General features: G+C 37.0%; 1 protein-coding gene across 3 annotated transcripts in view; it reads left to right on the top strand.

The window, feature by feature from the left end:
* The first annotated feature begins 677 nt into the window (after nt 1–677).
* TBC1D5 (TBC1 domain family member 5) overlaps nt 678–27,494 on the top strand; it is a 485,401-nt gene continuing 458,584 nt past the window's right edge. For all 3 annotated transcript variants that reach the window (XM_053668964.1, XM_053668967.1, XM_053668963.1), the window contains exon 1: nt 678–837. The gene's annotated coding sequence lies outside the window, so the exon portion shown is untranslated. The remainder of the gene's footprint in view (nt 838–27,494) is intronic.

Genomic DNA, 27,494 nt, shown 5'->3' with positions numbered 1-27,494 from the left:
CATCCTAGGTTATGTGGAAAAGATAAACCCCCAGCCTAGTATTGTGGGTTTGTAAAAGATAACTGTTATATATTATTTCTGTATGGGTTATATTATAGTAGGTCAACGCAAAAATGCTAGCAAACTCCCAAAACAGAGTGGTACATTTCACAGAGGAAGTGACAGATAAGCTGGGTCTTGAAGCATGAATAGGAGTCTACTCAGCTATAGATAACTAATGAGGACAATTTGCACACAACAAGGAAATGCAATTTCTTAGGCAGTGAGAGTTTAGTGGGCTGACAGCCCCCCTTTTCTCTCACTCTCACCAAGTTGGTGATGAGTGTGAGTGCCTAAGTCCCTGTGGCGGGCCACAGATTCCAGCTGCACGCCGGTGGTGGGGTGGTAGAACGGGGTAAAAAGATGGAAAAAAAAAAATTTTTTTTTAACACGCCTCCTGCGCATGCGCTCTCTCAGCCGGCGGCTCACTCCCCACCTCGAGCCTCGTGGGGCCCCAAACTCTTGGCCCCCAGAGGGAGCACGTCGCGCGTTCACGCAGTCTCCAGGCCTAGGCGGGCGCCTGCGCACGAGCGTTCTGGACTCGCGAGCCCGAGGTTATTAGAGGTGGAGCGGCAGGCGGGCCCGCGGTAGGAGGTGGCCGCCCCTACGGCGCGAGCGTGGTCACGTGGTCGCTGGTCATCACCGCCGCCACCACCCCTCCCGCCCTGTTCTCTTTCTGGTCGGGCCGGTCGGTTCCGCGAGCGCCTGGCAGAGACTGAGAGGGAGAGAGAGAGATTGAAAGAGGAGGGAGGAGGAGGATTCAGGGAGTAGGAGCTGGGGAGCCCTTCTGCGCCACAGGTAAAATAAAATGATGATCATAAAAAAGCTGAGCCCTCTGAGCGCCTCTGCCTTCCTCCAGTGCATCCCCCACATGCAATGACTCCCGCCCCGGCTTCCCCCTCAGCCTCTCAGGAGGAACCCCAGTGCCGCCTCCCTTCTAGTTGCTGCTGTAGCTACTGCCTCCGCACGGGAAGGCCTGAGGGTGCGGGTGCTGCCGCCACTGCCGACGAGTAGTCGCACCACCCCGTGCGTGTGCGCTTCCCGGGCGGCGTGCGCGTTGGGTGGCGGGAGGGAGGCTCCCCAGCTCCAGGGCGGGAAGGCGGGGAGACTGCCTTCCTTAGCCTGCCTGCTTTACCCTCCTCGAGAGACTGGGGTCTGGACTGCGGGACCAGCTGCAGCCAGAGGGCAGAGCATGGTGGCTGGACTAAGGCTCGACTTCCTACTTGGTAGATTTCCCTGTTCATATCAGCGCTGGGTAGCACGCTTCCTCCATAAGCCGGAAGCGAAACTGACCGGCAATCCCAAATCTTTTAAAATGCAACCTTTGCAAGAGATAGAAACTTTTCTCACCTTTGAGGCAACCAAAGAGACCTTGTGTTAGTACGACTTAAGTTTATTCATCTGTAAAAACGTGCAAGTTGAGAGGCCTTTCAGGATGCGAGAAAAACTTCGCTGAGGGTGAAAGTTATTTCCCCCCACCCTACCTTTCCTGGATAAACGAACACAAATCTCTCAAAACAATTTACGGTTCTACAAATGACTTTTTCATGCTAGTTTTAATTCTAGGAATATGATGTATGCTTAAAATTTACATCCTTAAGCTTTTTTTTAAATGACTTAAAAAGTTTTGATTGTTGACTTTAAATTGGACTGAATCCCGAAATTTTAGCACGCAGATTGCATACCTTTGGACCGGATTTCGCAGAAGTTTCTAGACCCAGTCATTCTTTTGTACTCTTTGGACAATAAAATATAGTCACAATAAAATTATTGCGTATTATTAGTTTTGTGCTGATGCACTAAATAGTGACTCACAGCAGGAAGCATTAACTGTAGACATCGTTGAAAAATAGTGTAAATCTTTTGAACACTTCTGATATCACTGGTAAAGAAATCCAATTATGTGTTGGTTATTTCTCATGATGAGGTTTTCTGATTCCACATCTTGCTAATTTTCACAGCATATGTCTGAATTCACATGGAAAATCGAGCATTTTAAAATGATACGGCTATGTGGTAGTCATCTAGAACATTGCTTCTCAAACTTTACATAGGTATCCTTTGGGACTCTTGTTTAGAAATGCCAATTCTGGCTCAATGGATCTGTGATTCAGCTTGCTATGCTTCTAGATGCTGCTGGACAGGGAGCCATCCTTGAGTTGCAGGGATGTGGATAACGTGTAATAAGAAATAAAAAGATGTGTCATTGAACAAGTGTCTTTTAATAGTTCACGCTGGCTGTAGAGGTGGCTTGAGAGAAAGGGCAAATAGCAGGGTGAACTGAGAAGGCTTCCCTTAGGGAGATCCCTTATATAGAGTGAGAAGCCACTTTTGGGTCCCCGGGAAGGGGATAGCAGCAGAATTGGGGGGCTGCCCCAACCAGGAAGAGTGCAGGTACCAGGGGTGTATGCTGTGTGGTCTGTGAATTTTCCATGGAAGCTTGGTGTACTTCCAGCTGAAGGAATTGTTCAGCTATTGGTAGCTGGGTTTCATCAACATGTTTCTGAATGCACTGCTGGGATGAGTTTCTTTAATTGGTGGAAGTATTGAGTGTGTGCTCTTTCTCCAAAATGCAGCCTCATGGAGAATTGCTGTCTTGAGCTTTGGAAGCGCACTTTTTAAACAATTAAGGGTCTCCACCTGTAGAGAGTATGCTAAGTGGATTCAGATTTTTTCCTCATGTAATGAAACATAAATTGAAAAGTTTGAAAGTGTCATACAAACCCTCAAATACTTTATGTACATAAAAATGGTCACATTGTACTTAACTTTAAAACAACTTTATGGAAGTATAATATCACCTATTTTTATATTGTAATTTTTATAATCATTAGTTCTTACTTTACCACTGTTTCTTTATGTTATTAAATAATATTTATGACAGTACTTTTGAAGTAGTCACTAAGTGTCAGGCACTGTTCTAAGCACTTTACCAATCTTAACTCGTTTAATCCTCACAACAACTTTTATGGAAACAGAGAGAGGGTGAAAGTCATGTGCTCAGGTTTACACAGCTAATGCTCAGCTGTGGTTCTGGTTGGCTGACTGGAGTCCACGCTTTTAACAATTCGCTGTGCTGCCTTTTTAGAAGATAAATTAATAATATTCTTTTATGTCTCTTTACTGTTGTTAAGAATTATGAGCTTTTCTTTCATTTTAAAATTCAAAATTGTCACCCTTTTAAAAATTTCTCCTATTCTTTCCCATTTAGAAATGAACTAGTATTACGTCTCCGATGTTTGTAATCATTTGTGAATAGAATATTGAAATTTGCAAAGATTTATTTTGCTTGCACTTGCTTGTTGGACCTGTCTCTTCAGTTTGTATGTCACTATTAAATGTAAAAGAAGTATCTGCTTCAGTTTGACCCAGCAAGTTTTCAGCCCTTTAGTTCCTGCCTGTGCCTCAACTCAAGACGTGTATGTTTTTTTGGCTAGACAGGCAGAGATCTGGAATATAGGATTTCTGTGTTAGCATTTTGTATCTTTAGCACCTAGTATAGGTCCTGGCATGCAGTAGTGCTCATCAGATAGCCATCAGTTTGTATGAAAAGTATCTAAAGATAGTGTCATTCCGTCATTGTTCTGTGCTACGTGCAGTATCTGTGACTGACTCCATGAAAATATTTAGTAATTCCAGATTTATTGTTTGTCGTTTTTTAATTTATTAATTTTTGAGAGAAGGGAAGCAGGGGGGAGAGAGAGAGAAGGAGAAAGGTCAGTTTGTTGTTCCACTTAATTTATGCACTAATTGGTTGATTCTTGTATGTGACTGTGGATCAAACCCACAACTTTGGCGTATCTGGATGACACTCTAACCAACTGAGCTACTAGGCCAGGGCCTGTTATTTTCCTTAACTCGGTTGCCTAGGAAAGGTGGTTATTGTATTACTTTTTTAAAAAACAAAATAGGTATAAGAGGTTTGAAATAAACATTATAGACATTTGCAAATTTTTATAAATTTTTGTAGGTCAGGAAGTCTACATTTAGAAAAACGATTTACTTTCTAAAATTGATTAGGCTTAATTTTATGTGATAATTTTTGACAGAATAGGTATGTTGTATCTGTCTAAAGAAAATGATGCTCTGGATGTGTATCTTAGGTCAGGTAATTACAGTGTGATTGTTTAGCCTGCCATGAGAAATTTTTTTCTTCCGTTAACAAAAATTAATGCCTAATGTGGAAATTTTATAAAAATAAATGATAAGAAATAATTACTGTGTTGCAAATTTTTAAGTTTTCTTCAGGGTTATTTCGCCTTGAGAGAGGCTGAAAAAAATTAGATTTGTACTGCAAGTACTAGTTTTGAAAGATGGGTCACAATTTTGGTTAGCAGGAGTGTTTCGGTGTTACTAAAAATTTGTTCTTAAAGAAGATGAAAAGTTTGAACCAAAGTCATTAGGTCTCCACTTTTTTGTAGTGGGTCTTCAGCATACTTAGGTGAGTGAGAAGTAAGCTCCCACTTCTGATGTAACTGCTTTGGGGAGATGCTTCCTCCTTCTGATGGAATTGCGGTGATAACAGTGCCAGTAAACTGACTCTAAGTTACAGGCCCTGGCTGCAGAGGCATGCATTCTGTTTCCTGATGATTACTGGGGATCAGTATGGACCTGTTTAGAATTTCCCAGGTGGAGTGGCTACCTTGCAGGTTAACTCTAAGAGAAGTTAACTAATGTTACATCTGTTGCCATCCTGGGGTGAGATAGTGGATTGATTATCCTGGATCTCTGGTAGTGCTTCCAGGGGGAGATGGAGTTGGTAGGAGATGGGCAGGTGGTACCACTATTTCCATCTTTGTTTACTGCATTCATTAAACTAGGCTTCTTGAAGTCCAAGAGTCTTGTAGTAAGAACAACCATTTAGATAGGTAGATGTGTGTGGTGTAGTGAGGCTTGAGATAAATTGCCTCCCTTTTCCAACCTTCATTTCCATTAAACTAATTCAGGGGTAATTTTAATTTCTTTATCCTGTGTATCCTGTGTGTGTTATGTGTGTATATTGTTAGATATATACAGATAAACATGAGTATGTGTAGCTTTACCTACCATAGATTTTTAAAACCAAAAGTGGATTCTTGCCATTTTGGTGCTTGCATTTGTTCTTCATGTAACATTTCATATTACTAATGTTGTTACCCTCCCACATGATTTTTAGTGGTTCCGTAATATCCAGTATTTTATTGTGTGAATGCACTGTAAGTCCTTCATTCTTCAACACCTAGATTCCTTTCAGTCATTATGACAAGCAGTGTCATAATGTCCACTATTCAGTCCACTGTATTCTATTTTTTATTACTGTGAATATGATTCTTTCTCTGTCTCTGTGTGTGTGTATTTGTATGTATATGTATTTTTACCAGACTTTTGCTGGTAAGTAAAGATTTGCTGATTTTCTATGTGTATTTATTTTGTAACTAGTCACTTTCTGAATCTATTTATTAAACAGTTTTTGAGTCGATTCTCTTATATTTTCCATGTAGATAAGCATACCCTACCATTGAAGCCATCTATTTTTACATAAGGCTTTTTTCTTTTCTTTTTTTTTTTTAAGATTTTTAAAATTTCTTTTTAGAGAGGGGAAGGGAAGAAGAGAGGGAGAGAAACATCAGTGTGTGGTTGCCTCTCTTGTGTCCCCTACTGGAGATGTGGCCTGCAGCCCAGGTATCAGTTGTACCAGCGACCCTTTGGTTTATAGGCGGGTACTCAATGTACTGAGCCACACCAGCCAGAGATAAAGAAGGTTTTTTTCATGATTAATTTTTGCTTACAACAGCTATGTTGGAATGATTTTCTTAATTTCATTGACTTGAAATATGTTTCGATATGTTGTCACTGTGAATTGATGTACTCAGCTCCCAGAAAGCTGTTCCACCAAATGATCTCTGTTATAGGTTCTGAATGTGTCCCTGACAAAATTCATAACTTGAAATCCTGCTCCCCTTCCCAAATGGTATTAGGAGGTGAGACTTTGGGGAGGTAACCAGGGTTAGGTGAGGACATGAGGGCGGAGACCTCATGAATAGGATCAGTGCCCTTCTGGAGTCACCAGAGAGTTCGCTTCCTCTCCTCGGTGTGTGAGGATGAGGATACCTCCAGAAGTCGGCAGTCTGCAACCTGGTTGAGGCTGTTCAGCCCTCAGAACTGTAAGAAATAAACTTCTATTGTTTATAAGCCACTCCGTCTGTAGTATTTTGTTATAGCAGCTGGAACTAAGACAATCTCAAAGGATCTTCCTAGCTCAAAAGTTTTGCGATTCTACTCTGGCAAAAGACACAGTTCTATGGTAGTTTATGTTAAAATTATTGTGGTTGTCTAGCTCTACCTGCCAAGCAGTTACTCCGAGATTTTTGCATTTTTATCTCCTTAGAGCAGGGGTGTCAAACTCATTTTCACCAGGGGCCACTTCAGCCTCATGGTCGCCTTCAAAGTGCTGAATGTAATTTTAGGACTGTATAAATATAACTTCTTAAAATTTAAGCAAGAGCTCGGTGCTGCCTCCCGGTAGAAACCAGGTGCCTGCTGGATAAAACAAGGTGGAGGGCTGGGTTCGGCCTGTGGGCCTCGTGTTTGTTACCTGTGCCTTAGAGCTTGAAGAGTTTTTTCTACGTAGTTTGGCAGAAATTAAAAGACAAGAACTGATAGACTACAGAGGTCAGACTGTACAACCTTGTATTTGCTTGTTTGCAGTACCGAGTATCATATTTTTTTGTTTTTTGTTTGTTTTTTTCTGGTCAGATGGTGTAATTTTTTACTCCTTATGGTGAGTTTTTTTTTCTTTCTTTTTCAAGCTAAGGTTCTGCTTGGTCTACTTAAAGATCTCCAAGCCAGATTTTTTAATTGTCAAACTCATTGTAATGGAAACATTGAGAAGTGATGAATGGACCAGGAGGCAGTGAGAGAAGGATAGAAGCGCAGAGGTGAGGATGGGGAAGTATCTTGTACGTCAGCTCTTCTCTCTGGCCCTCTTTCTATTTTCCGATTCTCTTCTGGACTTCTTTAACTCTGCCCTTTTGATGATTTCTGGCTTTCTGTTTATTTTCCAGATATATCTTGTTTTCTTTCAGAGAATGGCTCTTCTCTGTGCTTTCTGCTTTGGTCACGGGGACAGATGCTTTGCTCCAGTCTGGGCAGGGGTCCTAATCAGTGCCCCTAATTTACTCCCTTCTCATCACCAAAACCATGTGTTAAACACTCTGACTGGTGGCCATGATGCACCTTATCTTGCAAAGCCTGTGGCAAACCAATTATTAGACTTGGGTTTCCTCATAATGTAAAACTACTGCTTTGGAAGTGTTAACAGAATGAGAGAAAGATACTTTATAAAGGCAGATTGTCAGAGAATTATCGGGTGGTTGAGGACTGCAGAGGGGATAGTGAGAGATTAGTGTTACAAAGATGGAAAAAGCTTCTGAAGACTGCTAATCTTAGATCTCAAACCCTGATTTCCTCCCGAGCTTCAGATCTGTGTATCTGGTTGCCTGCTGGTTGCCTAACTTTTGGGTGGCCTACAGGAAAATCAAATTCTGTATGTCTGCAACTGAATATACCATCTCCTCTTCCACAATCTGTCCCCGCTCTGAAGGTCGTTGTCTCGGTGGATGGCATCATCATCTCTCTAGTTCAAGTCAGAAACCTGGATGGAATACATATTTTACCCTCTTTTTCTAAATTTTCACTTAATGACATCAAGCTCTATGGATACCATTGTCTCTTGATCCCTACCACTTGTACTCTGGCATATTTCTTGATTTGCTAGATTTACCATCTCTTGCTTAATGTTTCTGTAAGGTTTTCTGACTGGTGTCCCTGTAGCCAGGCGATCTTTTTTAAGCTCTTACCCGACTGTCATACTCTAGAGCTTAGGTCTTGGGTACTCTTTGTCACCTGTTTCTCAGTCTTGTGTCTCCTTCTTCTGCCTCCCCCATACTCTGTGATTTCATTTTAAAGTACCATAATCTGAGGGTTTTTTAACTTTATGATTTTGTTTGCCTCAAGCCTGAAATACTCTGTTTATTGATCTTACTGCAGTGTGAGGTCTTAGCTTAAATGCCACATCCAGGAAGCTTCATTATACTACTAGGTCTTGAGTTGCATGCCCTTCCTATTTGGCCAGATACCTTGTACTCCTCTATAACATTTGTGTATTAAATTGTTTTTTTTTACTTAAGAGTTTATGTCTCACTTTTGACTGCTCTGTGAGTACCAAGGCCAAGGCCATACACATCATCTTTACTCCTGGTGCCATGCCTATTAAAAGTAGATGTTATACCACATACTGAAAATCCAGCAGTAAAGAAGAGGGTAGTCCAGTTATCAACTACTATGTGATAAACTACTCTAAAATTTAGTAGTTTAAGACAACATGAATATTTATTTACTCATGATTTTATGACTTATGTAGCACTTGGTAGGGGTAGTTTATCTCTGTCGCGTGGTGTCAGCTCACTGTTGGTTGGGTTCCACATCCCAGACGTCTCACTCACAAGGTTGGCAGTTGATTCCTGCTGCTGCCGGGGAGCTCAGTAGGGCTGATGATCAGAGCACCTACACGAGGCCTCTTCATGTGGCCTGGGCGTGAAGGAGAGGGAGTGTCCCAAGAACAAACGTTCTAAGAGGCAGGAAGTGGAAGCAGCTAGTCCTCTTAAAGGCTGTTCCTGGAACTGACAGACATTATTTCTGCTGTGTTTAGTTGGTTAAACAGGCAGAATCAGCCCAGATTCAGTTCCACGTAGGAAGGAGAATTAAACTCCATCTTCTAATGGAGAAAGTGGCAAAGAGTTTGTGACTATGCTGAATCCACTACGCAGACCAAAAAACCAAACAGGAAATAAAACTTCTAAAGTTGTTGAGTGGGTTAATTTCTGTCTGTCTGTTCAGCCTTCTAAGTATCATGATCATACATCATTAATAGAAAAATAAAGTACAACATACAGTGAAATTTTAAAAAGTAATCTTTATTCCCATCCTTCTTAAACAGTAACTATTTTCTGTTATTCATATAGTTTCTAATTTTTACATCTTAATTAAGCATATAACTTCTAATTTTGATTAGTTTTGTGTCCTATTACAGTATATTATCTTTCGTAAATCCTTGTGCACCCGCGTTATTATTCTAAGTATATTTCTGGAAGTGAGGTTGTAGCAAAGGTCTGTATAATTTAGATTTTGATTACTTGTTGTCAAACTGTCTAATGGAAAGATGATACTAATTTGTACCCCAACTTTTATTGTAGAGTATAAATTACATTTGCTTACAACTTTGCTAGCTGAAGGTATTGTAAATCATTTTATATGGTTAACCTATTGGCGAAAATTGGCAGGTTGCTTTTATTATTTCGTTAATACCTATTTAAGTCTTATGTCCAATTTTGGTGGAATTTTTTCCTGCTGATTTTTCCAGAGCTCTTTGTATATTGTAGATATTAAATCTTTGCCTATCATTTACAACCAAAGATCCCAATTTTGTCTTTTAACTTTGCTTATACATTTTAAAAATTATTATGAAGAATTATTACATTTTTATGTACCTTTTTATTTTTATGATTTTGTTTCTTGGCAAAAACCGTATTAAACTCAGTTCTTCTTATTTGTCTTTTTTTTTTAAAACCACTCTGGCCAATCTTCCAGTAGTTTCAGATACAGATTTTCTACACCTACCTATTGCCTCAGTCGACCAATGAATTCCATAGCAATAATACAGCTTTCTCTCTGGGGAATTAATTTCAGACTCTTGTCCATCTCTTACTAGTCTTATAATGGGATTGATCTATTTTGGGATTGGAAAAATTTTTTATCCTAGGCCCTAGTAGTGAATGATGCTGAACACAGACAAATTGTTCCTTGCTGTCAGTGTTAGACTTTTGTACAAGATGAAACTTTTGGTGATGAAATACAGAAACATGAAACCTTTTAATATTGAACACAGTATAATATGGGGTTATATGCACAGAGTAATTTCTGGAGAAGAATTATAAATGCTAAAATAAAAATTTTGTTTCTTAAGAGGTAACACGACAGTAAGAAATTAGCAGGCCGAAATCTGAATGCAAGCAGAAATTCAGAGTAGCAAGCAGAATATTAAAACTGCTTTCCTTTGTAGGACAGTTGTCACATTTAAGGGAATTTTTCCTTGAGTTTGGAAAGCTTCACAAAGCACACGGTGTAGAAAGTAAAGTTGAGATAAGCCCAAGAAGGGGAGTCTAATAGGAAATTTCTTCCCTATGAAATCACGACTCCTAAGAGTGATGCCCAGAGTATGGGTGTACCAAGAATAGTATCCTTGTGCCCTTGTTCACAGGAGGCTGCAGGAATAGTTGCTTTGGACTTGTGGCTCAAATTTAGTGTCACCTGGGTGGTCCAAAACCCCCTCAGGTTGTGAATTTAAAATGGTTCTAGGTGCCTGGCAGAAGCAAATGAAAGTCCTCTCAGATAGGATGCATTTTACCTAGATCCTAGGGAATTCCCACAAATAACTTTCCAGAGACTTTAGTTCACAGTAGAATATAACCAGGCATGTAAGGTGAAAAGGCACCATGAATATTAACAGGCAGCAGAAACAGTGGATGGATGTAGACCCCCAAAACTTCAGATTTTGAAATTATCAGAGAAATATTATAAAACAACTGTGTTTATCATGCTTACAAAAACATGGGAAAATATCTGCAGACAATAGGAATCTAAGCAGATCGGAAAAAAGACCTGAATGAAACTTTTACAGTTCAAAAATACAGTAATTATGATGAAAAACTCAGTAGTATAGTTCATAGCAGATTAAATACAGCTGAAGAGAATTAGACATAGGAGAGAAGAAATTATCCGGAGTTAATACAGAAAGACAGGGAAATGGGTAAAAAGAAAGACAGTTAGCTATATAGAACATGGAATGAGGTGGTCTGACATTTCCATCAGAGTTTGAAGTGTAGAAGGGAGAAATAATAGGAAAGGAAGCAATGTTTGGAGAGAAAATACCTGATCATTTTTCAGGGCTGACGAAAAATCCCAGTCCATGAATTTAAGAGAGCACCAGCAACAAAGAGAATATCTTAAAAACTGGCAGAGAACAAAAGACAGATTACCTTTACAGTAACTAAGGTAGTTGCATTGATGGCTAATTGCTCGGGAGCAGAAATGGAAGCTGGAAAACAGTGGGTTGATGATCTCAATGTGCTGTGGGAAAAAACCGCCAGTTTGGTATTCTCTACCCTATGAAAATACATGTCCGGAATAATGGTGAATAATTACATTTTCAGACAGAATTATAATAAATTATTCTCTGATTGTAAATGTATACATATATATGTATTTTCTGATTTATTCTAGTACTTAGAATGAAGGATTGTATTGTTTATTTGTTTTTATTGTTGATCAGTTACAGCTGTCATCCCTTTTCCCCATTGCTCCTCTCCACCCTGTCATCCCCACCAACTCCCCAGTCAGGCCCCCCCCAATTTTTTTACAAAAATTACTTGTAAAAATCAAAAGAGTTGATTATACTTTTACTTTTGAAGAGTTATGGACACTAATAGTAATACCTTTTTTTTAAAATTCAGAAATTGTCAGAATGTGATGTGCCTTGTTGATTTGGTGGTTAATTTTGCATTATATCAGCTGTGCAGGCTGCCTACAGGTTACACAGCTTCACGTTCTTGATGGTGGGTAAGAAGGCAAGGCAAAGTCAGTGGCAGTTTTTAGATAAAGTTAAAAAGATTGCCAGCTGTCATTGCCACTCCCTCCCCCCTCATATATGTGTGTGTGTGTGTGTGTGTGTGTGTGTGTGTGTGTATGTGTGTGTGTGTATATACTCATAAATACATTCTCATATCTATTCACGTGTGTGTGTGTGTGTATATACATGTATATTTCTGTCTTCTGGAGTTGAGGTTCACGATGATAGTTCATTTATGGTAAACCTGAATATTTTAGGAATTTAGTCCAAAAAATGGTTATAAAGTATTAACTTAAAACTTTATACTTTAGTTTTCAGAAGTTAAGTATATTTGTTGGCTTCTAATAATTTAAAGTGAGAGCTATCAGAACACTTTATTGCTATTTGAATCGTGGATACAAATTTCTATAAAATATTTAGACCTAGATTTTCCTTCTGCTTTTTGTTATTTACAGTCATGAACAAGAATCTTTTATGAAGTGACCCCTTGCATATTATTTTCTAGTTTATTATTCTTTAACATCTAGACATTTCCCCCATTGAATAGTGATAATTATGTACAATATATTATTGGTTGATTGCATTTTTAAACCACTGTTCTTATTATCATAGCAAAATTAAAAATATATATGTATAAAATGAAGACAATTCAGTCGTTTATATTTTGGGAATTTGACATCGTTTTTAAAACATTGGTTACAGCAGTATGTTGTATTTGTAACTTTTGAGTTTATTCAAGTTACAGAAACAACTACTAGAAACAAATCAGACATTTCTAATCTTTCAATAAGATCTAGCCTTGGCTAGTTTGGCTCAGTGACTGAGCGCCAGCCTGTGAACTGAAGGGTTGCCGGTTCGATTCCTAGTCAGGGCACATGCCTGGGTTGCAGGCCAGGTCCCCAGGGAGGGGTTCAGGAGAGACAACCACACATTGATATTTTTCTCCCTCTCTTGCTCCCTCCTTCCCCCTCTGTCTAAAAATAAATCATTAAAATATTTTTAAAAAGGGAAGTTCTAGGATCTCCAATCAAATATTTTGAAAATGATTTGAGTAAAAATAGTGACATACTTTGTCTACATACAGTACTGTATTTTGCAATGTATAATGTACAGCCATGTTTTTGTGTGCATTATACACAGGATTATTATACCCAGGATTATTATACTCAGGGTGTGTATTCATTAAATCCATGTATAATATGCATCCTTATTTTTCTCTAAAAAATTTAGGCAAAAAGTGCACATTATACACAGCAAAATACGGTACATGCACAAATGCTTCTTATTAAGTATCTTAAGTGTTTTAATGTTCTTGATTCAGACTCTCATGTGATGCAGAAATTGAGTAGTGACAAATTTTTGTGCAGTTAGATCGTGCGATGTAGGTGTCTATGCAATGCTGCTTTTGATCTTGGAGATAATCCCTTGTAATCACAAACTTTAAAGAACATTAAGATTATACTTTCTAAGTTGATATATTTTTGCCTTGGTAAAAATACATAGGATTAGAAAAGACACTATAAAACTCATAGACATTTTTTGTTTACATTTGACTTTGTATTTTATATTTTGAGCTTTGGCTTATATTCACAGGCTGGTAATTTCTTTTTAACTAGTGGTTGTACTATGTGAAAGATTATAGGTTAAATTGGAATGAGCCTGATTTTTCTTTTCTCTTTCAACCTTTTATATTTTGAAAATGTGTTAGTTCATGATGTCAAACTCCCTATGAATCAGTCATTCCTCACAGGAATAAAAATGACTATAGTTTATTTAATAGGGCTTATTATATATGTTTTCAGTGCTCCAGTTTGATGTTTTTGTAGAAATAGAAATAAAGAGATTTTTAAATATAATTATATCAATAATACTATTAAAAACACTGATAGGTTAGAACAGAAGCATGTAAGTTTTTCTTATTATATGAAAATATATGTTTGGATGTAATTTGGTGATGCTAATCTCATTTTAAGGCTTTTGTATCAGTGAGAAATATTTATTAATTGGTAATTAATTACGTGCTTTTGAGGTAGGTCCTTCTTGTAATTGGTTTATTTGCAGAGCTTGACATACTAGGTATTAAATGAATTTCTCTTTATATTTAACAAATATTATTTATGTTAAAAATATGTGTAAGTTTGATAAAATACTATTGATATTTAAAATACTAGCTAGAGATTGTCATGTCATTTAGCCCTTTAATTTTTAAAAAGTAATTCTCTGGTTCATTTTTAGCTTAAAATCCCTTGTGAGAACATAGTTCCAGAGACAGCGAGAAAGAGCCAGGTACCAGAGCCAGATAGAACTGAACTCAAATTTTACTTCTACTGTTTGCTAGTTAGGTTGGTTGTTTGGAAAAATTACGTGACCTTTTTGGGCTTCCATTTCCTCACTGTGAGGTTTTAACTAGAATGAAGTAATTTATGTAAAGTGCCTGGTAGTGCACATTTGCTCAGGAAATGCTTGTTCCAAACCTCAGGCCCCTTTCTTCACATATTTCAGTCTTCCGAATTCTGTAATCTTAAATTGATCTTTTGCTTTACTTTGGGGATCATTGTCTAATACTATTTTCCTGTGATCAAGAACAACTCATTCAGTGATTAAGAAGTACTGTTTATTCAGAAAATAAAAACAAATAATAGATGTTTGTTCTGGAATGTTTCATTTTCTCAAATATTCTATGTATGGTGAGTGATTGCTGAACTATTTTGTTATACTAGCTTATTTAAGGAATTTCATATAATGATTACAACGAAAGGGGAGTTGAAAACTTCTGTAATAGTTGTTAATACTGAACTATTTACAAATGGGCCCTTATTCTTTATGTTTAAAGTGATTCTTTTCAACTTTAACATTTTATGATCTCTTTAAAAAATTACAAAGTAAAATTAATGGTTAAAGGTATATCTTTTAATGGATTTGTCTCGTTGGCTTTGTCTTGAGGACTGAGTTTTGTGGATTTGAATGATAAGTCAGTGACAGGAGGTCTGTAACATTTTTTTCCCTTTGAACAGATGTCTTGGCCTGTAGTGACTCCAACTCCCACTATCCTTCCAATTTTCCCCTGTACTAAATAAGTTTTTAAAAAGTGACATTTTTGTTGTAAGTGATTGACTTAATTCAGGCAAACATTGCAGCTGAGGAAAGAACTATATTCCACTGAAAAACACTTTGGTAGGAATAAAACATTGTATTCTTTATTTTTACTTTTAAGAACTTTTAAAAAATGTATCCTTAGAGAGAAGGGAAAGGAGGCAGAGAGGGCGAGAAATGTCTATGTGTGAGAGAAACGTCAACGGTTGCTTCTCGCACATGCCCCTGACTGACTAGGGACCAGCCTGCAATCCAGGCAAGTGCCCTGACCTGGGAATCGAGCCGGGATCTTTTGCCGGGGATCTTTTGCTTCAGGGAGCGATGCCCAAGCCACTGAGCTATACTAGTCAGGGCTGCTTTTGAGAATTTGATGCACGGTTCCTTCTCCCTCCCTTCCTTCTCTCCCTTTCTCTCTTTATCTGTATTCTGAATAATATTTTTGTGTAATAAGTTTTCTTCAAGATCAAAAGTTACGCTGTAGCATGCTGGAGTGTATTATGATTGACTCCATTTTAAGTGACAGTTAAAACAAATCAGTAAGGATCCACCCAGATGACAGTAAGCACAGTAGGTCTTTCATCAGAGGAAAGTTAATCCAGGAACTGGTTGCACAGGTAATAGTTGAGAAGCCAATCTGAACTGTGAGACAAACCAGGTATTAACAATACTTGATGGCCCATAGGATATATATCATTAGGGCTGGGGCAAATGAGAAAAGTTGGTCTTACCAGAGCACAAGAGCCAGGGCTGAGTGAGGCAGCTAGAGCCGTGGTTGAGGCCTCATGGTGGGAGGTGGATGTCAGAAGGCAGGACTCCTGGAGGGAGTAAGGAAAGTGAGGAGAAGAACTCTGTCTTCTCCCTCTTCAGCCTTGTATCACCCATTAGTACTTCCCCACCAGCCATATCGGAGCGCAGTGTTGCTAGGAAATTGCAGTTGCCTGATGCAGAGCAACACAGGGTAAGTCCAGGAAATGGATCTGAAAGCTTAGTGGACTGTCTCACTGACTATGTTGCTGGTGTCTAATAGTCATTAATATACCTGTAGAAGACCTTGCTTAAGAAAACCCCAAATGAAAAACAAAACCCTCTTGGGTTTTTTTTGGGGGGGGGAGCAGGGACAGTGGAATAATTCCTTAGGAACCAATATTAAGATTACCATCTCAGTTCAGTGAAACATTTACTGAGTTGGGACTATATTAGGGAAACGACTGCCAAGTTGAAACACTTGGGTTTTGGTCTTGTGGTACTCACAGTCTACTGGAAGAGATTTTATTTTTTTCAAGGATACTTGCAATTTTAAAATTTCAATGAATGTGTGGTAAGTTAGATGTGGGGACATGTTTTTGTAGGAACTCACGGGAGGAACAGTTAACCTAATCATATAGTTGATGGAATCCTTTCAGTAGCTGAAAAATGTGAGCGGAGCTTTAAGAGATTGGTAAAGAGAGGCTGCTGGAAGCTTGAGCAAAGGCGGAAAAACCTGAAAGAGCTTAAAGCATGTATGAGGAATTTCAGTCACTGTTTCTGGAGCATCAAGTTTGGCTCATAAAATGGGACTGGGGGAGCCAGGAAGAGGCCATGTTATTTTTATTCTCAAGCTGATAGGGAGCTATTGGAGGTGTAGTGGAGTGGCCGGATTAGCTTTGCTTTAAAACTGTGTTTTTCATCCTGGCTGGCATTGCTCAGTGCATTGAGTGCGGGCTTGCAAACCAGAGGATCGAGGTTCGATTCCCAGTCAGGGTACATGCCTGGGTTGCAGGCCAATTCCTAGCAGGGGACACACGAGAGACAACCATACATTGATATTTCTCTCCCTCTCTCCTTCTCTTCCCCTCTAAAGATAAATAAATACAATCTTAAAAAAAAGAAGTTATCATTTAAGAAAAATCTGTGCTTTTTCCATAAATGTGGAAGATGAGTTCATGAGGGTTCCTTCTGGGGGTAGGAGACCTGGTAAGAGGATATTACACTGGTCCAGCCAGTAGAAGAGTGTTAGACATAAACTCTCAAAGGTGTCTTTATGTTCTAGAGCCATTCATTTCATCTAAGTGCCTTTTAGTGCCAACCTTCTCAGTCCATGCTCCACTTTGATGCTAGTTTGCTTTCACATTGCGCATGCCCCCCCCTCATGTTCTGTTACTTGCTCTCTAGAAGCAGGAATGGGAACCAGTAGTCATGACCTGGCGTGCCCTGGAGTGCGGGAAGGGCGCTCGCCCTCCTGGAGCAGGCGACTGCTGTGTTCCTGAAGTATTATGGGATGCAGTCATTTCCTACAGAGCTTTCCTTGAGAAAAATATCCTGTACTCCCTACTGTAGTTTCTGATATTGAAGAGTAACAGATTTGCAGTGTGACATTTAATTTTAGTAAATATATCTCTTAAAATACCAAAATCCGGCATTTGAATAGGATCCACTTTACACATTGATTTTAATGTATATTCTCTAATTTATTCTGATAATAAACATGAGATAAGTGTTATTATTAGTGCTGTTTTATTTCTCTTCCCTTGTCTTCTTTTGTCTTCTCTTCACAAAACCTCATGGGGGTTGTCCAGTGGGATTTCTGTGTCACAGATGAGCAAGACAGTTTTTGTCCTTAAGAAGCCTGTGATCTACAGATATGAAGCCATAATACAAGGCCTAAGAAATAAGTTAAATAGAAATACAAACGCTGTATTGAGGGAATGTAGAGGAAGAAGTTATTTACTATATTTTACTGTAAGGCATATATTTTTTACACATTGTAACATTTCTAAAATTGACAGATGCCTTAGAATTTGATGGCAGCTTAGACTGGAGGAAAATATATTCTGATAGAATAATAAAAGCGCATGGCTCTTGGAGGATGAGGAATTTAGTTAAGTGGAGGAAAATGGTAGGGAAGAAGCAACTGGGCGAGAAAGCCATGGGATGCTAAAGGAATGATACATGCTTTTGCTGTCATTCAGGGCTCAAGAATAACCTAAAAAAGTGACCTTAGGCAAGTGGGTTGAATCCATCTTACAGAAGATTTTGAAGATCAAGCTGTGGAGAGGTAGAATTTTATTCTGTAGTAAGTGGGAAGCTACTGAGAAGGGGTTGTGAGAAAGGGAAAGTATGGTAGGGACTGCATTGTTAATTTCTTGACCTCCATTTGGGAGTATAATACTGTATCGAGGAGAAGAGGAATTGAAGGAAGGGACATTGTGATGTTTCGAAATAATGACTTTATTCGTTGAAAGGAAAAGAAAGAAAGATATTGTGGAGGTAGAACTGACTGAAATTGGTGACTGAATGAATGCGGGGGAGTGTGCGTGGAGTAGGTGGTCGTGAGGGCGAGATACCGGAGTTACTAACACGGAAGACTAGGACCTGTTAGCTGAGACCGTGTGTTGAAGTAGGAGAGCAAATGGGAACTTAGTGACTGTTGCGACTCCTTCTGTCATGCCTGTTGCAGGAAGAGGGGAAACTGGAGTCTGGAAGTCAGGAGGAAAGTCAAGGCTGATGACAGAGATTTAGGAGGTACTAGCTAGGCAAGGTCGCAATTGAATTCAGTTTAGAAGATGAAATCCATGAAGAGAGTAACCGCTGTGTGTGGTTTAGCCATAGGCTTTATACTGCTTTCTACAAAAAAGGCTGTTGGTATTTGGTAAGAATTGCATTGAATCCGTAGTTATTGCCATCTTAACAGTATTAAGTTTTCTGATCCCCGGATATGGAATGTCTTTCTGTTTATTTAGGTTGATTTTAATTTCGTTAAACAATCTTTTGTAATTTTCAGTGTATGTATCTTTCACTTCCTTGGCTAAGGTTATTTCTAGGTATTTTATTCCTGTAGGTGCTATTATAAATGGAATAACTTTCTTAATTTCCTCTTTGGGTCATTTATTGCAGTTATGTAGAAACACAGTTGATGTGTGTGTGTGTGTGTGTGTGTGTGTGTGTATGTGTGTGTGTTGATGTTGTACCTGCAACACTGAAATTGTTTATTAGCTGTAGTGGATTTTTTTTGTGTGGATTCTATGGGATTTTTATACATTTATTAGATTATTTCATTTTTAAATAGAGATAGTTTTACTGTTTTTTCAATTTAGATGCCTTCTGTTTTTTATTTTCTAGCTTAATTAGTCTGGCTAGAACTTCCAGTACACTGTTGAATTGCAGTGGTAAAACAGGCATCCTATTCTTTTTCCTAATCTTAGGGGAAAAGAGTTCAGTTTTTCACCATTGGATATAGTGTTAGTTGTGGAGTTTTCCTTAGTGCCATTTATTATGTTCAGTAAGTTCCCTTTAATTTCTAGTCTTATAAAAATTTTTTTAGCCATATAAGTGTAGTTTGGATATTGTTAAATGCATTTTCTGCACCAGTTGGTATGATTGTGTGTGTTTTTCCCCCTTTATTCTAATAATGTGTGTTGCATTGACTGATTTTCCTATGTTGTGTCATCCTTGGAATTCCCGGGGAAAATTCCACTTGGTCATGGTGAATAATCCTTTTAAAATGCTGTTGGATTCAGTTTGCTGGAACTTTGTTGGTCTGGAGTTTTCCTTTTATGTGATGCTTCGTCTGTCCTTCATATCAATACATCTGCACAGAATGGGTTAATAAGTATTTCATCTTTTAAAAAATTTTTTGGAAGAGTTTGGAAATATAATTGGTGTTAATTCTTTAAATGTTTAGTGCAATTCACTGGTGAAACCATCTGGTCCTGGAGTTTTCTTTGTGGGGAGGTATTGGTTACTGATTCAATCTCCTTAGCAGTTTCAGTCATTGAGATTTTTCCAATTCTTCTTGAATTATTTTGGTTAATTGGCATTTCTAGGAATTTGCCCGTTCATCTAAGTTATCTAATTTGTTGGCAGGATTTTCTTAAAATCCTTTGTATTTCTCTAAGGTCTATAGTAATGTTTCCACTTTTATGATTTTAGTTATTTGTGTTTCTTTTTTTCTTTTTCTAGCTCAAGGTTTGTCAGTTTTATTGACATTCTCAAGAAAATTTTTGGATTTATTGATCTTCTGTTGTGTTTATCTCTGATCTTGATTATTTTTTTCCTTCAGATAGTTAAGGGTTTAGTTTGCTCTTTTTCTCAGTCCTCAATGTGTAAAGTCACACTGTCGATTTGAGATCGCTGTTTCTAATGTAGGCATTTACAGCTCTGAACAACCATCTGAGCACTGCCTTCATGGCATCTCATACGTTTTGACAGATCTTATTTGTTTCCATTTAACTCTAAACTCAGTTCCCTTGCAATTTCTACTTACACTGAGTGGTTGTTTAAGACTGTACTGACTTCAACATATACTGAAATTTCCTTCTGTTACTGATGCCTAGCTTTTTTCCATTTGATCAGAAATGATATTTTACACGACTTTAGTCTTTTTAAATTATTGAGATGTGTTTTCTGGTGTAACATATGATCTTCCCTGGAGAATGTTCTGTGTGCACCAGAGATGAATGTATACTCTGTTATTCTGTGGAGTGTTCTGTACGTGCCTGTCATGTTTCGGTGGTATATAGTGTTGTCTACATCCTCAGTTTTCTTTTTGATATTCTTTCGAGATGTTCTTTCCATTATTGGAGGTAGGGGATTGTAGTCTTTAACTCTTTTCATAGGACTATTTATTCTTCAATTCTGTTGGATTTTCTCCATTTATATGTAAAGTAATTACTGATAATGAAGCATGTCTACCATTTTGTTATTTGTTTTCTATATTTCTTACACCTTTTTGACCCTCATTTTCTCTGTTATCACCTTTTTTTGTGTTTAATTGATTCTTGTAGTCAACCATTTTGATTCCTTATTTCCCTTTGTGTATATTTTAAGATATCTTTGGGATTACCATGAGGATGACTGCTAACATTTTAAATTTATAACAATCTAGGTGGAATGGACAGCAACATAACGGCAATAGCATGTAAATCTGTTCTTCAAATACCTTTGTTCTTCCACCCTTTATGTTGTGTTGTCACAAATTACATCTTTATATGTTTTAGATGACTAACCGTTATAATATCTTAAATGTATTTGTCTTTTCAGTCTTGTAAGAAATAAAAAGTGAGATTACAAATCAAAAGTATAATGATAGTGGCCTTTAGGTCGGCCCATGTGTTTATCATCACTATAGATCTTTCTTTTTTCATATGGCTTTGAATGACTTTGTAGTGCCTCTTTCATTTAGACTTCGGGACTCCTTTACCATTACTTGTAGGACAGGTGTAGTGGTAACGAACTCTGTTAGCTTTTGTTTATCTGGGAGTGTCTTAATTTCTTCCTTAATTTTGAAGACCAGTTTTGCCGAATATAGAATTCTTGGTCGACAGTTTCATTAGGCTGGGTTCTCCAGAGAAGTGTGTGTCTGTGTGTGTGTGTGTTTAGAAAGAGACTTCCTAGGAATTGGCTCATGTGATTATGGGGGCCGAGAAACCCCAAGGTCTGCAGCTGGCAAGCTGGAGACTCAGGAAAGCCCATGTGTAGTTCCAGTCTGAGCCTGAAGGCCTGAGAACCAGCGGAAACAATGGTGTGATAGGGTAACATGTTAAGGAAAAGTAAAGGCGTGATTAGGAAGAAATATAAAGTAATGATTTCCTATGTAGGGTGTGCAGCAGCAGGCTAGAATCGGGAAGGAACATGCCAGGACCTTAAAAATATTGGTAATATTCTACTTCTTTCAGTGATGAGATTTATCATACTCATTTTATTACTGTACTTTATAACATGCATTACATATCTTATACTTATCAAATACTTTATAATACAAAGTAAATAACTTTTATACAAGTTTGTTATAAAAATACTGTTTTACATAAAATAAAATTTATAGGAAACAACTCAGTATTTCTAAAGCTGGAATAATCACTGGTCTTTTAAAATCCAATTTTCTCTCCAGATCTCTCTTTATTTGCCTCATGTGATGTTCTCACGTCCAAAATCTTAGGGTTACTTTTGATTTCCTTATCCTCAGATTAATTTAATAAAGCTAAATGCTGGGGACACTGTAATGAACAAAGCATGTAATAGGTGTTTTTGTGAACAAGTAAGTGAATGATGGATGACATCTTTTATCTTTTTTTCTCTCATAACATCAAGTCATTCAACAAGTTCTTTCTATTCTTATCAATATAAGAATTGATATTGGGTCTGGGTTAATTTGTGTTTTCTGTTCTTAGGGTCTTTGCCTGGAGTTCAGGCCCTTACAATGTCTAAACTATTTTTCAGCAAGTTTTGTTCTCTGTATTCTTCCCACCTTTTAGTTCATCGTTCCTAGTCATACTGGATTAATTTTCCTAAAACACTGATTCGAACATTGTACTGTTTCTCAGAAACTTTTAATGACATAATGTTAAGATACATAATCTGAGGTACATGTTCTTTGAGTGGGGCACCAGGCTTTGAAAATTTGGTTTAATTGAGGGTCTACACTTGGTTCTCCTTTTTGGAGGAGACAGTCAGATACCTCTCTGACTGGCTGCTTGGCCTTGGGTGTGGGAATGGTAACCTGCCTGGAAGTTCTTACCCTTCATGCTGTCGGTAGGTTTTAGACTCCTTCTAGCATCACGTATCATGTAACTTTTTTGTATTTGGACACCACTCTCAGAGAATCTGTAGTTTGCAGCCATTTTACTAGACTCTTTCTCTCTGTGTCATCAATTAAGATGTCATCTTCTTTCTGGTATTCCTTTAAGTTTGTGGTCTAACTTCTGGTTTCTAGCCTGGTTATGGTTGGAGTCATCATCAGTGGAGTCATTGTCATTTCACTGTGCCACTGTCTTCGGCAAGATTTGGGTGCCAATAATAGAAATCCATGCAAGACTGCTTAGTCCAAAGAGGATTTTATATTAAAAAACAATAAAGGTATCTCATAGAACAGATGAACAGGAATTACAATTGGTCTTTGCAGGGGGTAGAAATTGTGAATTACAAATTCCAGACCTAATATCTGTAGAGTTGGTACGGGATGGTGAGTCTAGACTGTATCTCAGTCCATCTTGATTCAGTCTGACTCCAGTTCTATAATCAGTTTATGAAATAGATTATTTTGCAAATAAGAGGTTTGGTGATAGGTATTTCCATTATGACTGCCCTGTTGTATATCTCTAGCTTACTTTTGTATTTAGAGACCATCAGTTTAGAAGTGTTAAGAGTCACCAACCTACTATAAATGATGACATCAACTGAAATATTTCAAGTGACTTATTTAAAACTCTTTGTATATCTTGAAAGTTTTAAGAAAGTGGAACAAGGATCATAATGTTGAAGCTTCTAGGGAAAATAAGTTTCATAAAGTTAGAATTCAGTAAACTAATACTGATATGCATCAGTGTCAAAAAAATCATATAGCAGAAAAAAGACATTAAAATAGAAGGGATCTGATGTAGGTCCCTTTCCCCACTTCAGTTTAGGGTTTTAATATTATAATTTCTTGGAAGTGGCACATATGTACCACTTATTCTTGAAGTTAACATTTGCAGGGGCCATCTCCTTTTGGAAAATTAATCATTTATTTTATTGGAAAAATTTAAATAGTTACACATTATCGATTTTTGGCAAGGATATTTGGAAACCAGTGGTATTATATACTGATATGAGTATAAACTGATGCAGGTATTTGGGGAATGGTTGGGTAGTATCTAGTAAAATGGAAAATATACATATAATGCAGATATTCTACTTTTATATAGATCGTAGAACAGGGTTCTCCAAAAGAGCAATTTTACTTCCCAGGGGACATTTGGCAATGCCTGGAGACATTTTTGATTGTCACATTTGGAAAGTATTATTGACCTCTAGTGGATGGAGATATCAGGGATGCTGCTAAATATCCTACAATTCACAGGACAGATCCCCACAGTAAAGAATTATCCAGTACAAAATGCCAGTAGTGCTAAAGTTGAGAAGCCATGTTTTATAGAACAACGTTCACATGTTCTTTCATGTGAACATAGGAACTTGTTCAAGGATAGTTGTTCAGACACTGTAATAGTGCAAAATTAAAAACAACCTAAATGGCCATGGCTGGTGTAGCTCAGTGGATTGAGTGCTGGCCTGCGAACCAGAGTATTGCGATTCGATTCCCAGTCAGGGCACACGCCTGGGTTGCAGGTCAGTTCCCAGCAGGGGACGCATGAGAGGCAACCATACATTGATATCTCTCTCCCTCTCTCCTTCCCTTCCCCTCTAAAGATAAATAAATGAAATCTTAAAAAAAAACAAACCCTAAATGTCCATCATTGGAGGAATGGATAAATAAAATGTGGTATGCATATTTGATTCAGTACTTTAAATAGTTAAAAGGAATGACATATTTATATATAGATCTCAACAATAGTGTTGAATGGAAAAAAGCAAGTGCTTTCAGTGTGATATTATTTATGAAAATAGAAACATTATACAAAACAACTCTGTTATTTAAATATGTAAATAAAAGTGTAGAAAATGGCTGAGGAGGCTATACGCCAGACTCAGAATATTGGCTGCTAATAAGGAGATGGGAAGGAGGAAATGGCACTGGGGGTTGTGAATGATTGACTTTAACTTCGTCTCTAGTAGTTTTTTTGTAAATATACATGAAGCAACTATGGTTTCATATTTACATGAATTTGAATGCATAATGTGAATGCCATTTGTTAAAAAAATCTGGTTAGAAAGAACATGGATATTTGTAATATTGTTTATTTCTCTCATAGTTCTAAAGTTTCTCAAATAAAGGTTCGTCCATGAATTCCATTTATAGCTTTATCTTTATTCAGACTTCATAGTATTGGATTGGCCAAAATGTTTGTTTCATTTTTTCCATATGATGGCTCCAGTAGAGATTAGTTGTCTTTGACTTCATTTGAGACAATTTTGTTAGATTGTATCGTGATAGCTGTCATATAAGCATGCATTTAAAAAAACAAAATTCATGCTTTTTTGTTTGTAGCCATTTTAATATTGAAGATGGAAGAAGATATGCAACATTTTCGGCATATTACGCTTTATTATTTCAAGAAAGGTAATAACGCAATTGAAATGCCAAAAAAAAATTGTGCAGGGTATGGACAAGGTGCTGTGACTGACCAAATATGTCAAAAGTGGTTTGTGAAGTTTCTTGGTACTATTGACGTTTTAGCCAAATCATTCTTTTCTGTGGGACTGTCTTATGCTTTGGGAGATGTTTAGCATCACCCCTGGCTTCTACCCACTGGAAGCCAATAATGGGAGATAGCTGATGTACTCAAAATATCCAGAACAATAAAATTATTGGTGAAAATGAAATATGTCTTTTATTTTACAGAAGAAACTAAGTGGACTTTTTGGCCAACCCAATACTTAGTAGAGTGTGAACTTCCTATTCCCAATTCTTCCTGTCCAGAAAGTTAGTTTGGCTTCTTACAGAGAGGAATGCAACGTTTTTGTGTGTTTATTGTGTAACTTTTGTGTTTAGTTTATGTGTATAGTCGTGGAAGAGCTCTATTGACTGTCATTAGTCACTGAATTTGTGCTTAAGTCACAAAAGTGAAAGCCATCATAAAGAACTCCAACAACTGTTTGTTTTATCTGATTTTGCATGCTAGAATATATGGAAATAATTGGGTCTTCAGCAGAAACATGAAATATTTCTATTGTAACAGTTTGTTGCATTCATTTTTTTATTGTTATTATAAAAGTCTTTGATTATAGTAGTTTAATCTTTTCAGTAACTATTCAGCAAATTAAATTTAGGTATCTAAGTGCTTCTAGGAACTTTAACTTATCAAATGTACTTTCAAATCTTAACTAACATTTCTGAGTAAGTTATACTTAACTATGAAAATTTTTATAAATGTCGAGGAGACAAAAACAGGTGTAGTGTCATAGCTAATATATTCTTTTTAGAACAAAAGGATCAGTTTTTGATAAAATACATTGACAGTAAAATAGAGATGGTGTGTGACCTGTAATTTTTTTTTCTTACTGACATAAAAATAAGTGTCTCAAATACAGTGTAATTAAAAGTTATAATAACTGTTTATGATTTCTTTGAATTTAAATTATGTCAAATTAAATAACTTAGATTAAAATTGCATTTATAATTAACCAGAAGTTTATAATTTTTAAACAAAAAGCATTTACCAAAAATTAGCCCAAAGAAAACCCACTAATTGAAATGTAAAAAGTTAAAGTAACCTTTAGTTAATGATTTTTATTTACCTTTATTAGAGAGAAGTTAAATGCAAAAATAATAACCTGTATCTCTTTACATGTAGATGTTAATCCAATCAAAAGGTGACTGAAAATTACTTTATTTAAAAACTGCAGTTCTTAAATTTTAGATTAGATATAATTTTTTAATTTTTTACAAATTATAAAAATGGCTCAATTATAAAATTCATAAAGATAATTTAAATTCAGAATATTTAATTTAAGATAATTTAAGCTCAAATGTATAATTATGAATAGCTTTGACTTCTTAACTATATGGAATTCAAAATAAGTCATATAACCTTTTAAGATAATTTTCATAATTAAGTGAGAACAAGACTTGAACTATCTCTATTTCATTTTCTTACTAATATTTGTAATTTAGTACTAGAGTTAATCCTTAATTGCTGAAAAAGAGTGTTTATAACATGGTTACCAATTTTTTTTTTTCTGTGATGCAGTACGTACTAAGTTTTAAGGATGAACTATTCAAGAAATAAATGTTGGTTAAAAAGTTTTAAAATAACAGCTTACTAGTGTATGTGTGTGTAAAGGTACAGTTGATTTTTGGTGGATTCAGTTTGTTAATGGAAAAGAATAGCTGGTTAAACCTAGAAACTAATTAGAATTAGTTTTCCTTTTGTAAAATGCATGGTCCTTCAGCAAAGTCATAAAGTTCTGGTGCGAGCAAAGGGCCGAGACCCGTTAGGTGTACACTTAGTAGCACCTGATATGTGAAGAAGTAGTGTAAACACAGTGCATTCTTTCCAGGTGGAATTTTAGTGAGATATGGAGTGGGACACATTAACAGAATTATTTTTAAATGATTCTCAATGCCAAAGAAAATTAATAATTGCTGTTAGCCATTTTGGGTTCTATTCCCCACATTATATATGTATGTATTCACTGTCTGTTGGAGCAGTGTGTTCATTGTCTATTTATTAGATGTATTTTTGTGGGAAAGCTTATGGTTCTCTAACTTAAGATGTTAATCTTCAGCTATCATTGATTTTAGTTATTAGAGTTTCCCTGTAATAAAGTCAACTCCTCTTTTGACACGTACAGAGGTAAACTACTAGACTCACCTGCCCACAATTTTAAGCCATTTGTAAATGTTTATGGTAAAGAATATTGGCTTTGTGGCATTTGTATTATGGATGAAATAAACAGTCTTTGCTGTTTGCTTTTACTTAAAAGTGTATTTTAAAAGTATATTAATCTTTAGAGTTAGTGGTATCTTACTTAAAAACTTATTTATGTTCATGTTTTAAGTAGGACTCAGGAAGTACCAGTGAAAAGTTTATAGTTCTGAGAAACTTTTATATGTGAATGTGTATGTATGTAGATATCTCTTTCTTTCCGGATCTTGAAATATGAGTATGTAGGTATCTTTCCAAAGCCTGCATTTTCCTCCCCACAAGAAAGACTTGAAGAAGCTAAGAACAATATATACAAATGTGATTTTCACTTCGGGTAAAACCTTAACAGGCACCTTGGCATACTTCATTTTTCTTCATACTTATATTGGAATGGGTTGATGGTTAATTAAACTGGG

The sequence above is a fragment of the Artibeus jamaicensis genome, unplaced genomic scaffold, assembly GCF_021234435.1.
Source record: "Artibeus jamaicensis isolate MK-2021 breed Jamaican fruit bat unplaced genomic scaffold, CSHL_Jam_final contig_519, whole genome shotgun sequence".
In the NCBI taxonomy this organism is placed as follows: Eukaryota; Metazoa; Chordata; class Mammalia; order Chiroptera; family Phyllostomidae; genus Artibeus; species Artibeus jamaicensis.
Note: the sequence above shows the minus strand (reverse complement) of the source record. Positions and strands in the feature narration are given on the sequence as shown.